General features: G+C 42.7%; 1 long non-coding RNA gene across 1 annotated transcript in view; it reads right to left on the bottom strand.

The window, feature by feature from the left end:
- Positions 1-1292: 1292 nt before the first annotated feature.
- LOC140849974 (uncharacterized) overlaps positions 1293-15366 on the bottom strand; it is a 30357-nt gene continuing 16283 nt past the window's right edge. Inside the window, exon 4 of the long non-coding RNA XR_012132503.1 lies at positions 1293-1498. This is a non-coding gene — a long non-coding RNA (uncharacterized lncRNA). The remainder of the gene's footprint in view (positions 1499-15366) is intronic.

Genomic DNA, 15366 nt, shown 5'->3' with positions numbered 1-15366 from the left:
AGTGTTCATGGCCACGTTTTTCATAATAGCCAAAAGGTGAAAACAACCCAAATGTCCCATCAGTTGTTGAGTGAATAGATGAAAGTGGTATATCCATCAATGGAATATTATTTGGCAATGAAAGAGAATGAAATATTGATACATGTTATAACATGGATGAACCTTAAAAACATACTAAATAAAAGAAGTCACAAAGGACCACATACCTACCTTACTTACAATGACTCAATTTACAATATTTTTACTTTATAATAGTGTGGAAGCAATATTCATTCAGTAGAAACTGTACTTTGAATTGTGAATTGTCTTCTTTTCCTGGAGCTAGGGACAGGCAGTACAATACTGCCTCCTGTGGTGCCGGGCGGAGGCAGCAGCCGCAGCTCCCAACCAGCTGTGCCGCCGTTGAAGGTCCACTACCAGCACGCTTACTGTCATTCTGTACCTGGCAACCATTGTTTTTCACTTTCAGTACAGTGTTCAATAAATTACATGAGATCTTCAACACTTAGCCTTTGTGGTAGATGATTTTGTCAAACTATAGACTAAGGTAAGTGTTCTCAGCGCATTTAAAGTAGGCTAGGCTAAGCTATGTTTGGAAGCTTAGGCAAATTAAATGCATTTTTGTCTTGTATTTTCAACTTACGCTGGGTTTATTGGGATATAACCCCACCATAAGTCAAACAAGATCCCATTTGCATGAAATATACAGAATAGGTAAACCTATGGAGAAGGAAAGTAGACAGTAATGTGGGATTGGGCAAGCAACAGGAATAGGAAATAACTGCTAATGGGCAAGGAAATGTTCCAAAATTGATTGTACAACTCAGCAAATATACTAAAAGACACTGAATTTTACATTCTAAATGAGTAAGTTCTATAGGGTAATATCCCTATAAACCTGTTTTCTTTGCTGTATACCACAACACAGCAAACCCCCTCCAACTCTTTCTCTCTCTGACACACATGCAACATAAAAACTTTCACAAAGTGACACTTACCTTTATACACCTCTGTTACTTCCTTTTCTGTTTTATTCTATTTCACTAAAAAATTATCTTAACCTGTGTTCTAATTATGTTTTGCAGCATAATGAAACACACCAACACTTAGGACTTCAAAACAACATGTTGTTATTATTTTGAGGGGTCCTATGGGTTCAATGGGCTCAGTGGGTGGTTCTCACTTGCAGTTTTTTATGGAGTTGCAGGCAGGTGTAGGCTGTGGCTACAGACTTCTGAAGGTTCAGCTATGTTGATTCCTAAAAGACTCACAGACATGGCTGGCAGTTGATGCTGCTGTCCGCAGGGATCTCAACTCTGGTCATCAACTAAGCAGCTACACTTGGTTCCCTATGTCTCCTGGGTTCTCACACCTTGGCAGCTGGGCTCCCAGAGAGATCCTTCCAAGAACGGACATTCCAAGGGACCCGAGTGGATGCTGCCCGGCTGCCTGTGGCCTGGCATCTGGGGTCCCAAGGTGACGACGGTTCCAGCACCTGCTGTTGGTCAGACAAGGTACTGAGGTAAACCAGAATCAAAAGGCAGAAATACAGACCCTTTTCCTTAATGATAGCTAAATCAGAGAATCTGTGCTATATTTAATCAATCATAATTCATTAGATTGATTTGACCACTCACTAATGGGTTGCAAGCTATAGTTTGCAAAATATTGCTTCAGTCTGACAAGGTAATGTGTCTTCTAGTACTAGCACTTCTTGAACCTGTGACTTAATTAAATATCGTCAGGTTATGAAGGTTACTCATTTCTTCCACTTGAAATAGGCAGAGGAAAAAGCAAGAGTACAAAACAAGAGATGTGGCAAGGTCTGATGTCTGTCGTCAGGTTCTTGCCTGTTCTATTCTGGAATATCTCCAGGAATATCATCTATTCTCCAGCCTTCCATTGCTCCTAGTTGGGTCCAGATAAATTTAGGGTAAACAATTTACTATGGGGCCACACATAGTGTGATGGGCATGTGTGAAAGTTAACAGTGACCAACCTTGGCAATGCAGCATATGTGGGAGCAGGGAGTTTACCAATCTATCAATGGGGCTAAAAGATTAGAAGATTCATGGAGAGACACCCACATTCCTTACTGTTGTCCCTGGACTTGGATGGCTGTGGAAATTCTTAGTAAGATGTGTCAACTGTAGGGTATTGAAAAGAAGCATTCTTTACACTCCCTGTGTTATAGTACCAATGTGTATTATATCTTAATTTTCAGAGTTGTCTTTGTCTAAAACTCCAAGAGCACTTGCTATGAGCAGATGTTCCCATTCCCCTGGCTTATCAATGCAAAACGAAATAGAAGACAACAGGGTTATTAAGAACAAAAAAATTAAGGGGTGGGCCTGAACAAAGTGAATTTGTGAACCAACTAGAATTTTGCTGAACCAAATCATTTGAGACCTGATTTGCAAGCTTGAAGAAAGCTGCTATAAGGAGTCTTAGTCAATTTGAATTGTACCCATGTGGTTAACTACAATATGAACATAATCTCTGAAAAAAAAGAAAAGTTCTCTTTCTGTAATTTTATACTGTTGAGTATAATGAGATGTTCCTAAATGGACAAACGTCTAAATGACCATGTAATTCCCCATCTTTGCATGGCAGAATATAAATATGCAAAGGCTGTTTTACTTCATGGTTGCATGGATACCAAGCAGATGGGTAGATGAACATGAAACTGTTCTTTAAAATCAGAGAGAACTCCTGTCAATCCAAGCTGCATCCATCTGGCTATCCAACTACAACACTGCTTTATCCAAGAGAGACAAAGTGAAAGAGAGAGAGAAACAGGGTGAGCACTATTGAGAGAGAAAGCTGTTTGAACTTCAGAAGCTAATTAATACTAAAATAATAAAATAGCTCTCAATTACATAAACTGGGTTATAAAATCCTGTGGATACACCTTGGAGACTAAAGTTCTTTGGATAAGATATTTAAATGGCCTGTTGGCCTGTTTAGTAATTCCAACATTACTTATTAGCAAGCTACTTAACCACTCAAACACTCCATTTTCTTATTTATAAAATGAAGGATGACATTGATACTACTTTCTAGGGTTTTTGTGAGGGTTAACTGAAACAATGTTTACAAAACTTTTTGCACAGAATCTGGCACATACTAAATGTTCAATCATTATAAAAAATATTATTAATGATTTTATTATGATTTTTGTCTTCACAACTACCTGCTCTTCCTGAGAAAGAATTTCTTTCCTTTTTACCCCTTTCTTTCCCTTCCTGTTGCTTTTCAAACATTATGTACTCTTCATTGTTCTTTGCTTTTTCTATAATCAAAAATGCATGTTTCTATAATGGAATATTATTCAGCCATAAAAAATGAAGAAATCCTGCAACTTGTGACAGTGTGGATGCACCTAGAAGATATTATACTAAGTGACATTAGCCAGGAGGAGAAAGACAAATACATATGATTTCAGTTATGTGGAACCTAAAACAAAACAACAACAGACTTACAGACACAAGAACTGACTGGAGGTTACCATCGGGGTAGGGTTGGGGTGGGTAAGCGAAGTAAGTAAAGGGGCACAAAATCATAATCATAATATAAATTAGTCAAGGGGATGAAAAAAAATGCATGTTTCTTCTATGAAATCTCACTGCTGCCCAGAGTGAGATTGAAAGCTGATGAGATTGAAGTGCTGATGAAGGCTCAGAGACAGAAAACCCAGAAGTAAAAGGAGACAGAAGGTCTGAACGCTTCTTTCAGAAGAAGCTGCCTCTCACCCATCCCCATTCAATCAGAGGTTCCTGTGACCTCAAGGGTCCTTTGGTCATTACTTTTTTCCCCAATAATTTTATTTCATATAATTTTATTTAAACCATTAAGACTTTATGATGTCTAATTATATGGTATTACATGCTCTCAGAATTTAAGATAACTTGGAGTCCAAATGGCTCATTCCTCCTCCATCTCCCTGTCACCCTTCACCTTTCAGAGCCCTGGCCCCCAGCCTCCATGCCAAAGTCCCTTCCAGAGATTGTGGCCAGCAGTTGTCCAGCTTTTGTCTGAACGGCCCTCTGTATATGAACAGGCAATCCATCTTTAGACAGCTCTGTTACTTCTTTTTTAAGTTGAGCCCAAATCTGACTCCTTTCTGACAACTGAAGTACAAGAGATACATGTAACTAGTCTCTCAAATATTTGAAAACCTTAATTCTGTCTTCTGTTATCTACTCAAGCAGTACCGTGCTCTCATCCTTCCTCTCACATATGTGAAATAATTCTCCAGTATTTTTATGTCCTATCACCTCTCTCCTAAATCTCCTTTTAATTTGGCTACATGTTTTATAAACATGGAACCAAAGGCTGCAAACAGTATTCTACATACAGCTCACCCAGAGAAGAGCAGAGTGAGACTACCCTTTCCTGAGGAAACATACTTCTATTCACTCAACTAAAAAGACATAAGAATTGAGGCAGTTACTTCCTATGTTAGTACACATTTGTATACAGCAACAGGCTGCCAGGGTCCCAAACAGGAACTGCTTCAGGCCAGGTGGTCGCATTCCTCCTGTAATTGAATACCTGAATTGAAGTACAGCTGTCCGCAGAGCTGTCCATCTAAGTTTCACAGAACAATTAACAATTCTCTAAACCAAGTCTTCATTATTTCTTTCTTGGAGACTTCAACAGCCCCCTGATTGTTCTCTCTTCTTTCATTTTTGTCCTCTCCCAACTCATCTGCCCTGCTACTTTCAGAGTATCAGAGTTACCTCTTTTTAAAGTACAAGTCTCATTATGTCATTTTCTCATTTAAATTCTCCTTTTTATCCTCATCACTGAACCCATGAAAGTTCTGTGAATGGGCTCGAAAAGAAGGTCTGTGACCACCTTGAAGATATATATGCAGGATGGTGTGTGGGAAGAAAACCCCATAGCTTTCAACAGGTTAAGAACTAAGGATTTACAAAATGAAATCCAAACACTTTGTGGCCAGAACAACTGAGAGGGATTTGGGACACTGGTGGGAAAAAAAAAATTTTGTCAGGGGAAGGAGGTCCCAGGAGAGGCACTATACAGTACAAATAATTTAAATCCCTAGTTTCCTCATATTAAAAATGCAGGAAATGCAATACTTCAAGGAGCTGTCATAAGGATTAAATGATATATGTGTGGTAGATAATTGTCAGGTTTTCTGGTTACTGAACACATTTTTTTTGGTATCATTAATATATAATTACTTGAGCAACATTGTGGTTATTAGATTCCCCCATTATCAAGTCCCCACCACATACCCCATTAGAGTCACTGTCCATCAGCGTAGTAAGATGCTATAGAGTCACAGCTTGTCTTCTCTGTGCTATCCTGCCTTCACCATGTCCTGCCCCTACATCATGTGTGCTGATTGTAATGCACCTTATTCCCCTTATCCCTCCCTTCCCACCACCCCGCCCCCCAGTCCCTTTCCCTTTGTAACTGTTAGTCCATTCTTGGGTTCTGTGAGTCTGCTGCTGTTTTGTTCCTTCAGCTTTTGCTTTGTTCTTTTACTCCACAGATGAGTGAAATCATTTGGTACTTGTTTTTCTCCACCTGGCTTATTTCACTGAGCATAATACCCTCTAGCTCCATCCGTTGTTGCAAATGGTAGGATTTGTTTTCTTATGGCTGAATAATATTCCATTGTATATATGTACCACAACTTCTTTATCCATTCATCTACTGATGGACACTTAGGTTGCTTCCATTTCTTGGCTATTGTAAATAGTGCTGCGATAAACGTAGGGGTGCATATGTCTTTTTGAAACTGGGCTCCTGCATTCTTAGCGTAAACTCCTAGGAGTGGATGTGGGGAAGTTGGGGTTCCTATGGCCAGGATACTCACTGAACTTAAACCACCTGATGATGTAACTGGCCTGTTGCTGGGTTGCCACTTCCACACCTGTAGGCAATAAGTTATTACTGCTCTATATAGAGAGCTCGGCCCAGTGCTCTGGGTGGAGGCAGAGACACTAGTGCTCGACCTCCCGCCAGGAGAACAAGCGGGGTAATAAACCCTTTCACCCCAAGGAACGTTTTGCTGTCAATTTCTTTGGTCACACAGAATCCATAGTGAACTTGCCTAGGGCTGAAACCCACTGGCAAGACAATTGGCGGAAGTCGGCAGGGTTCATTGTTGACCAAGGAAAAAGACAGGCTGCCCTTATGGGAGGGGTGCTTCAGTGGGCTGCCCCTGTGAATGGGAAGACAGTGGATCATCCCCCAGTGGGTATGTGGTCTGAGGTGGCTTGCCTCCTAGAGGACTGGGCCCCACCCCAGGACTGGAGGCAAGTGGAGGTGACACCTGAGACAGTAGGGGTGGCCCTTGGTAAAGTAACCAGATCCTTTGAGAAGCAGAGTGCCCATGAGGCAGCAGGGACTGTGGGTTCGCTGCTTCTCACAGTCTTAAAAGGTCTACAGAGGAGACCCAAGAAATGGTGGCGTGAGAACTCGAGCTGCAGACTTCTGTGGATTCCCTGGGGGAGGAGATGGCCTTGATGCGTGAGGAGGCAGCACGAGACTGCCGGCAGCAAGGTGCCAATGGAGATGAGACAGCAGAGCTGCCAGGTGTTCTGAAGGAGGAAGAGGCCGACAAGGACAAACCCCTGAGGGAAGCACCGGCAGAGGTGGCATGAGAACATCAGCTACGAAGCACTGAGCTGAAGGTAAGAGAGCTGCTGAAGACTGAGCTAGCAATGCTGCGAGGCACAATAGAAAAGGCAAGAGATTGTAGCAGAGGAGGCACTCGGGAGAGGGGAGAGAAAGGTGCCATCAGCCCCAGAAATGGAGTTGCTGGGGGAAGATGAAGGGGTGGTGCTGGAGGCACTGGCGCCTACTGTATTGAAAGCATGCCCAGTGATTGTAAAGAAAATAAAGACCCAGCAGCTGAAAGTTCCCCAAGGAGAGGAGCAGCTCCCTCCCCAGGTCGTGGAGCCCTCTGTGGCCCGCCCCTTTACTCAGGCTGAGCTGGTGAATTTGGGCTCCTGGTTTAGGCAGAAGCCCTCCTAGTCAATATCAGCTTGGCTCCTGTGTCTGTGGGACTTAAGGGTGGATGGAATTGTTGTCAGAATCAGAGACGGCAAAGCTGTCTTCCCTGACAGTGCAGCCTGCCTTGAGGCAGCGATTACAAAACGCACATCAGACCCAGGGAGTCACCCCCTCCTTGATTGGCTTACGGCTGCACTTCGTGCTGTGTGGCCCAATCAGGTTGATCTGCCATCCTCTCCTGTTAGATGGCAGATGTACGCTGAGCTCCAACAGGTGCTATGAGAGCTAGGCATGAGAAATGCCACCTATAGTCCAGAGAATAACCCAGATGAAGAGATTATCACTACTGGGATGAGAAATGTTGTGCTTCAAATGGCTCCTACATCCCTCCTTGGGTCTCTAGTGGACATTCTTTCTCCTCACTTAGGGCAGCCCATAAGCGAGGTGACACATACAGTAGCAGACTTATGAGAGGTAGAAGCAATGAGAATCTGGAAAGAAATAAGACCTGTTACTCACAAGAAGAATTTACAGGGCCCCATGAAGGTTACAAGGACCCAGATGTGAGTTGATTTAATACAGGCAGGAGTAAATGGAAGGAAATTAGATGGGAAGTCACATAGGATCTTACTAGAGCTATGGCAACAGCTGAAACCAGAGCAGAAGTTCCAGACATTAAGACCAGAGACAGAGGTCACAGACAGAGCCACGAGTCTGGCCTGTATGTTTGCAAGATTTCCTGCTGGGGAGCGAGCCAACCTCACTCGAGCCCACACAGGAAGGAGACTGGGGAATACGGTTTGACTGAGGGAAAAGTCAAGGTATCTGTCCTGAAGAACCAGGGGGAGACCGGAGGCCACATGTTGAAATAGCTATCCACTGGTTCCCAGTGAACATACAATGTGTCCTGGCTCTGGTGGACACTGGGGCTGAATGTTCACTGATTCATGGTAACCCTGAGCGGTTCCCAGGGACCCCCACTATCATAGATGTATACAGGGAGGCGGCTATCAGAGTGAAAAAAAGCCCAAATCACTTTGGGAATAGGGTGTCTACCCCCAAAGGAGTATACTGTGTATATATATCTCCTATCCCTGAGTATATTTTGGGGATTGATATCCTGCAGGGTCTATGGTTGCAGACCACTGCAGGTGAGTTCAGACTGAGAGTACGTGTGGTGAAGGTAGTTCTGAGGGGACATGCTAGGCACCCACTCAGGGCTTTGCCTGTGCCTCGGCGGGTAACTAATACCAAACAATACAAACTGCCTGGAGGGCATAAAGAGATTGGAGAAACTCTCCAGGAGCTGGGAAAGGTGGGTATTATAAAGCCCACCCATAGTTCTTTCAATTCTCCAGTGTGGCCAGTAAAAAAGCCAGATGGCTCCTGGCATAGGAATGTGGATTAGAGAACTAAATAAGGTCATACCCCCTATGCATGCTGCTGTCCCCTCTATTGCAGGCTTGATGGATACCCTCAGCCATCAAGTAGAAACATATCATTATGTGGTAGATCTCGCTAATGCCTTCTTTTCCATTGACATTGAGCAGGAAAGTCAGGAACAGTTTGCCTTCATGTGGGAAGGACGGCAATGGACTTTCACTGTCCTTCCACAGGGATACCTCCAGAGCCCCACCATCTGTCATGGACTTGTAGCCCAGGACTTGGCTACATGGGAGAAACTGCCAACAGTGTGGCTGTACCATTATATTGATGATGTCATGCTCACATCTATTCTCTTTCAGATCTAGAAGATGCAGCACCTAGACTGCTAAACATCTACAGGAGAAAGGATGGGCAGTGAACAGCATCAAAGTTCAGGGATCTGGGTTTGTCTGTTAAATTCTTGGGGGTTGTCTGGTCGGGCAAGAACAAAGTTATACCAGAAGCAGTTATAGACAAAGTCCAGGCCTTTCCTACCCCCAAAACTGTAGCATTGCTACAGGAGTTTCTGAGTCTTCTAGGCTACTGGAGAGTGTTTATACTGCACTTGGCACAAATTCTGAAGCCCCTATACCGGTTGGTATGAAAAGGCGTCAGGTGGGACTGGGTTGAGACATGTGCATCTGCCTTTACTACAGCAAATCAGGCAGTCAAGTCCGTGCAGGCCTTGATTGTGATAGACCCATCAAGGCCCTTCATGTCACTGAAGATGGTTATGACTAGGGTCTCTGGCAGCGGTTTGAATGAACTCACCAACCCGTTGGATTCTGGTCACAACTCTGGAAGGGGGCAGAGGTACAATACACTTTGATAGAAAAACAACTGGCTGCTGTGTATCATGCCTTGCTGGCTACAGAACCCATCAGTGGAATGGCCCCGATAAAGATAATAACCACCTATCCCATCTTTAGGTGGGTACAAGACTGGACCCAAAAGCCAAGGAGTAGTGTGGCACAAACACCCACACTAGCCAAGTGGGGTGCTTACCTACAGCAGCGTAGTGGCCTCTCTAGTATCCCCTTGAGTGAAGAACTCCAATGCTTGTTGGGGCCAGTGACATATACTAGTGAAAAGCAGGGAGAACTGCTTTTGAACCATTAGTAGCAGAGAGTCCCTATCGGGAGGGAAGAGCCCCTACACCCAAAGATGCATGGTACAAAGAAGGCTCCAGCCGTGGGCAGCCCCCAAAATGGAGGGCCATAGCTTTCCATCCTCAGACTGAGACAATATGGATGGAAGATGGTGAGGGGAAGAGCTGCCAATGGGCAGAGTTGTGGGCTATGTGGCTTGTGATCAGCCAGGAGCCCTCCCCTATAGTTGTCTGTACTGACAGTTGGGCTGTCTATTGGGGCTTGACCCTGTGGCTACCAACCTGGTACGATGCCAAATGCCTGGTTGGTCACTGAGTACTTTGGGGGCAAGAATTGTGGCAAGACTTATGGGTCTGTCATCAGACCAAAATAATTACAGTATACCATGTGATAGGTCATTTGCCACTGGCATCCCCAGGAAATGATGAAGCAGATAAATTGGCCCAGATACATTGGTTAGAAGGAAAGCCCAATGGCTACATCAGTGTTTGTTGCATGCGGGTCAAAAGACAATGTGGGCTGTAGCCCGTCAGTGGGGCTTGCTTTGACCTTTGAGGAAGTTAGCAGAGCCCGCAGGAGTGTGTTATATGCTCCAAAAGGGGCTTACACCGAGTTCCAAAGCAACACGGGACAACAGCTAAGGGGCCTATACCCCTCATCAGGTGGCAGATAGTGTGCAGACCAGCAGACGATCAAGAGGCCTGAAGTGTCTCTTTGCTGCCTATGGCTGACCACAGGTAATTGACAGCGATCAGGGCACCCATGTTACTGGACATATACTGCAGGAATGGGTGCGACAGCTGGGAATTAAATGGAAGTTTCATGTGCCATACAATCCTACTGCAGGAGGCATGACAGAGAGGCACAATAGCTTGTTAAAATCCGGACTAAAGTCAGATACCAATAGTCTGCGGGGATGGTCAGTCCATTTATGGCCCATGCTACAGCGTTTGAATGAGAGAACCTGAAACGGAGTCCTGAGCCCTGTAGACATGTTGACACATATGGCTGCCTCCCCTATATAACTGCAAGTACAAACAAGGAAGAATCACTGAAGCAGAGGTTTGGCCACCAGAATAACATCTTGCTGCCATCACCAACTACACTGAAGCCCGGAGACTCCATTGAGTGGACATGGCCTTGGACCTTTCGACACATGGACCAACGATGGCTGGCTCTCCTGGCACCTTGGGAACAAGGCCTGGAAGCTGGCCTCCTGTGTATTCCTGGAATAACAGCAGAGTGGCCACCAAAGGTCACAGTAGTATATCCTGAATAGCCAGACAGTAGGAGCATCATACTGGGGAGCTTTGTTTTATCATTATGGCCAAGTGTATGCACCTCCAGTAGCACTATATATAAACCCTCCAGTAACCCCCACGGGGAAAGGAGTAAAAGTGTGGTATACTTGACCTGGAAGGGACCCCTTTCCTGCTACAGTCCTATCACAGACCACTCTCTTGCATGCATCCTACCTGATGGACAAGATTTGCCTATGTGGGTGGCATTAAAACATGTGTCTTCTCACCCCTAAAGTTTTTGTGGATTGGGAACTTCCTCTGGCTTAAAGATTATTATAATTTTTGTTATTAGGAACCTCCTCTGGCTAGGAGGTTATTATAATTTTTGTTACCTGTATCAAAATCTTGCTGCATCTTAATTTTTATTATCTCTAAGTTGTTATCCTCTGTTGTTATTGTGGAATCTGGTTTCAGTGCTCCAGCTTTCTCGCACAGGGACCACTGCGGAAGAGTGAAAGTGTGTAGATTGTAAGGTGAGAATCCTGGAGGGGTGGAGTGTGGGGAAGTTGGGGTTCCTATGGCCAGGATCCTCACTGAACTTAAACCACCAGATGATGTAACTGGCCTGTTTCTAGGCTACCACTTCCACACCTTTAGGCAATAAGCTATTATTATTGTGCTATATAGAGAGCTCGGCCCAGTGCTAGGCAGAGACGCTAGTGCTCGACTTACTGCCAGGAGAACAAGCTGGGTAATAAACCCTTTCACCCCAAAGAATGTTTTGCTGTCAATTTCTTTGGTCACCCTGAATCCACAGCAAACTTGCCCAGGGATGAAACCCATTGGCAAGACAGTAGAATTCCTGTGTCTCATGGTATTTCCATTTTTATTTTTTTGAGGAACCTCCATACTGCTTTCCACAATGGTTGAACTAGTTTACATTCCCACCAGCAGTGTAGGGGGTTTCTCCTTCCTCTGTATCCTCACCAGCATCTGTTGTTCCTATTCTTTTCTATGTTGGCCATTCTAACTGGCATGAGGTGATATCTAATTGTGGTTTTAATTTGCATTTCCCTGATAATTAGTGATGTGGAGCATCTCTGCATGGGCCTGTTGGCCATCTGAATTTCTTCTTTTGGAGAACTGTCTGTTCATGTCCTCCGCCCATTTTTTAATAGAGTTATTTGCTTTTGGGTGTGGAGGCATTTGAGTTCTTTATATATTTTGGATGTTAACTCCTTGTCAGATATGTCATTTACAAATATATTCTCCCATAGGCTGCCTTTTTGTTATGCTGATGGTGTCCTTTGCTGTACAGAAGCTTTTTAGCATGATGTAGTCCCATTTGTTCATTTTTTATTTTGTTTCTCTTTCCCAAGGAGATGAGCTCAGGAAAAAGTTGCTCATGTTTATATTCAAGAGACTTTTGCCTATGTTTTCTTCTAAGAGTTTTATGGTTTCAGGACTTACATTCAGGTCTTTGATCCATTTTGAGTTTACTTTTGTGTATGGGGTTAGACAATAATCCAGTTCATTCTCTTACATGTAGCTGCCCAGTTTTGCCAACACCAGCTGTTGAAGAGGCTGTCATTTCTCCATTGTATGTCCATGGCTCCTTTATCGTATATTAATTGACCATATATGCTTGGGCTTATATCTGGGCTCTCTAGTCTGTTCCATTGGTCTATGGGTCTGTTCTTGTGCCAGTACCAAATTGTCTTGATTACTGTGGCTTTGTAGTAGAGTTTGAAGTCAGGGAACTTAATTCCCCCCGCTTTATTCTTCCTTCTCAGGATTGCTTTGGCTCTTCAGGGTCTTTCATGATTCCATATGAATTTTAGAATTATTTGCTCTAGTTCTATCAGTATTTTGATAGTGATTGCACTGAATCTGTAGATTGCTTTAGGCAGGATGGCCATTTTGACAATATTAATTCTTCCTATCAATAAGCATGGGATGTGTTTCCATTTATTGGTATCTTCTTTAATTTCTCTCATGAGTGTCTTGTAGTTTTCAGGATATAGGTCTTTCACTACCTTCATTATGTTTATTCCTAGGTATTTTATTCTTTGATGCAATTGTGAATGGAACTGTTTTCCTGATTTCTTTCTATAGTTCATCTTTAGTGTATAGGAAAGCAAGATTTCTGTGTATTAATGTTATATCCTGCTTCTTTGCTGAATTCAGATTTTAGATCTAGTAGTTTTGGCATGGATTCTTCAGGTTTTTTATGTACATTATCATGTCATCTACAAACCGGGACAGTTTTTCTTCCTTGCCAATCTGAATGTCTTTTATTTCTTTGTGTTGTCTGATTGCCATGGTTAGGACCTGCAGAACTGTGTTGAATAAAAGTGGGGAGAGTTGGCATCCTTGTCTTCTTCCCAATCTTAAAGGAAAAACTTTCAGCTTCTTCCTGTTAAGTATGATGTTGGCTGTGGGTTTGTCATATACAACCTTTATTATGTTGAGGTACTTGCCCTCTGTACCCATTTTGTTCAGAGTTTTTATTAGGAATGGATGTTGAATTGTGTCAAATGCTTTTTCAGCATCTATGGAGATGATCATGTGGTTTTTGTCCTTCTTTTTGTTGATGTGGTGGATGATGTTAATGGATTTTTTAATATTGTACCATCCTTGCATCCCTGGAATAAATCCTACTTGATCATGATGGATGATCTTTTTGATGTATTTTTAAATTTGGTTTACTAATATTTTGTTTAGTATTTTTGCATCTTTGTTCATAAGGGATATTGGTCTGTAATTTTCTTTTTTTCTGGTGTCTTTGCCTGGTTTTGATATTAGAGTGATGCTGGCCTCATAGAATGAGTTTGGGAGTATTCCCTCTTCTTCTACTTCTTGGCAAACTTTAAGGAGGATGGGTATTAGGCCTTCAGTAAATCTTTGATAAAATACAGCAGTGAAACCATCCGGACCAGGTGTTTTGCCCCTAGGTAGCCTTTTGATTACCAATTTAATTTCTTTACTGGTAATTGGTCTGTTCATATTTTCTGTTCCTTCCTGGGTAAGCCTTGGAAGGTTGTATTTTTCTAGAAAGTTGTCCATTTCTTCTAGGCTATCCAGTTTGTTAGCGTATAATTTTTCATAGTATTTTGTCATAATTCTTTGTATTTCTGTGGTGTCCTGAACATATTTTTGAATACCCATGCTAGTGTCCAGTCTTATGAGTCCTCTCTACTCTCAGCAAAAACCTAGAACTCTCCAGCCTCCTTACAGCTTGGGTGTGGGCATGTGACCTGGGATCCACCAACCACATTTACTCACCCACCCCAGACTTCAGACCCAAAGAAGGTAGTTTGAAGAAGGAGCCTTTGTATGGCAATCATTTTGCTGATGATGCTGGTTGCAGAGTCAAGGAGTTTTAGGGACTAAGTGGCAACAAAGTTGAGTCCTGATGGAACAAGGTCATCCACGGTGATCATTTTACTTCTCCCTGGAGCCAGTTCCACAGCAATGTTTGAGATATGGTTTCCAGAAACTCACTCTCGAGCCTGGTTCTCCAGGGATACATTATCTTTTCCATAAAACTCTTTTCCTGCGTAACAGCCAGAGTTGGCCTCTGTTGGTTGCAATGATGACTCTGACTGGTGCAACAAATTAAAGCTCTTAGAATCGTGCTTACTATAAAAAAGGGGACATAAGTGTTCCCTTCTCTGCGATGCCTCCCCAAGGATGTAGATCACAGTGGAATTGTGAAGAACTAATGCTTGTTCCTCCCTGAATGGAGTGTCCCTGGCAGGAACTCAGTCTTACTCACTTTACATTCTCAGGGTCCAGCAGAGGCCCAGAGAACCCTGAGCGCTCAGTAAGTATTTGTAACTGAGTGAACCACTCAACCAACTGTGACTTCCTAGCTGTATTTCACATACCCTACGGTCCGTTATTTTTGTAATAATATGTCATTAGACATTTTGCCAGTCACTAAGCTGAAATAAGATTGATAGGACTACAACGTGTCCACAACACACCAACATATTAAAAGAACAGATGAGGACTGTTTGTCAAGCTTGCTTTTAAACACACGTGTATACACATTTTTTTTCAACACAAAACAATATATTCTTGTTAAAAGCTTGAGAAATTTAAAAAAGTATATAGATGATATTTAAATTAGTCCTAATCTTACTCAGAGGGCATAGCTCCTTTAAATTTTTATGAGAACATTCAATCACTTATTATATTTATTATTACAGATATTATATACATTTATTATCACATAACAGAGGTCACAAAATTATATTTACAACTTTATATTCTATATTTTATTTGAATTTTTGTCATAAAGATTTCCTCATACCTCCAATTAGTCTTTGCAAATACCACAAGGTGCCATTGTACAGATTACAGTAACTTGCACGATGAAGTGATTTTCAAACTGTGCCCTCTAAGCCATAGCAGTCTTCCAAGTTGCCTCTGAAAAATTCACAGCAAAGGGCCAAAAAGAGGTAGGGCAGGTGTATATAGTACAGGTTTTACCATCCCCAGAACTGACCTGCCATTATGTGTCTTAATTAATTGAGATTCTAAGTAAGATTTTGTTTTATTTCCATTAGATTTTCTCAAAAGTTTGAAAGTCA

This window comes from Manis javanica, chromosome 6, assembly GCF_040802235.1.
Source record: "Manis javanica isolate MJ-LG chromosome 6, MJ_LKY, whole genome shotgun sequence".
Classification (NCBI taxonomy): Eukaryota; Metazoa; Chordata; class Mammalia; order Pholidota; family Manidae; genus Manis; species Manis javanica.
The sequence above is the reverse complement of the archived record's forward strand: the minus strand, read 5'-3'. Positions and strand labels throughout refer to the sequence as shown.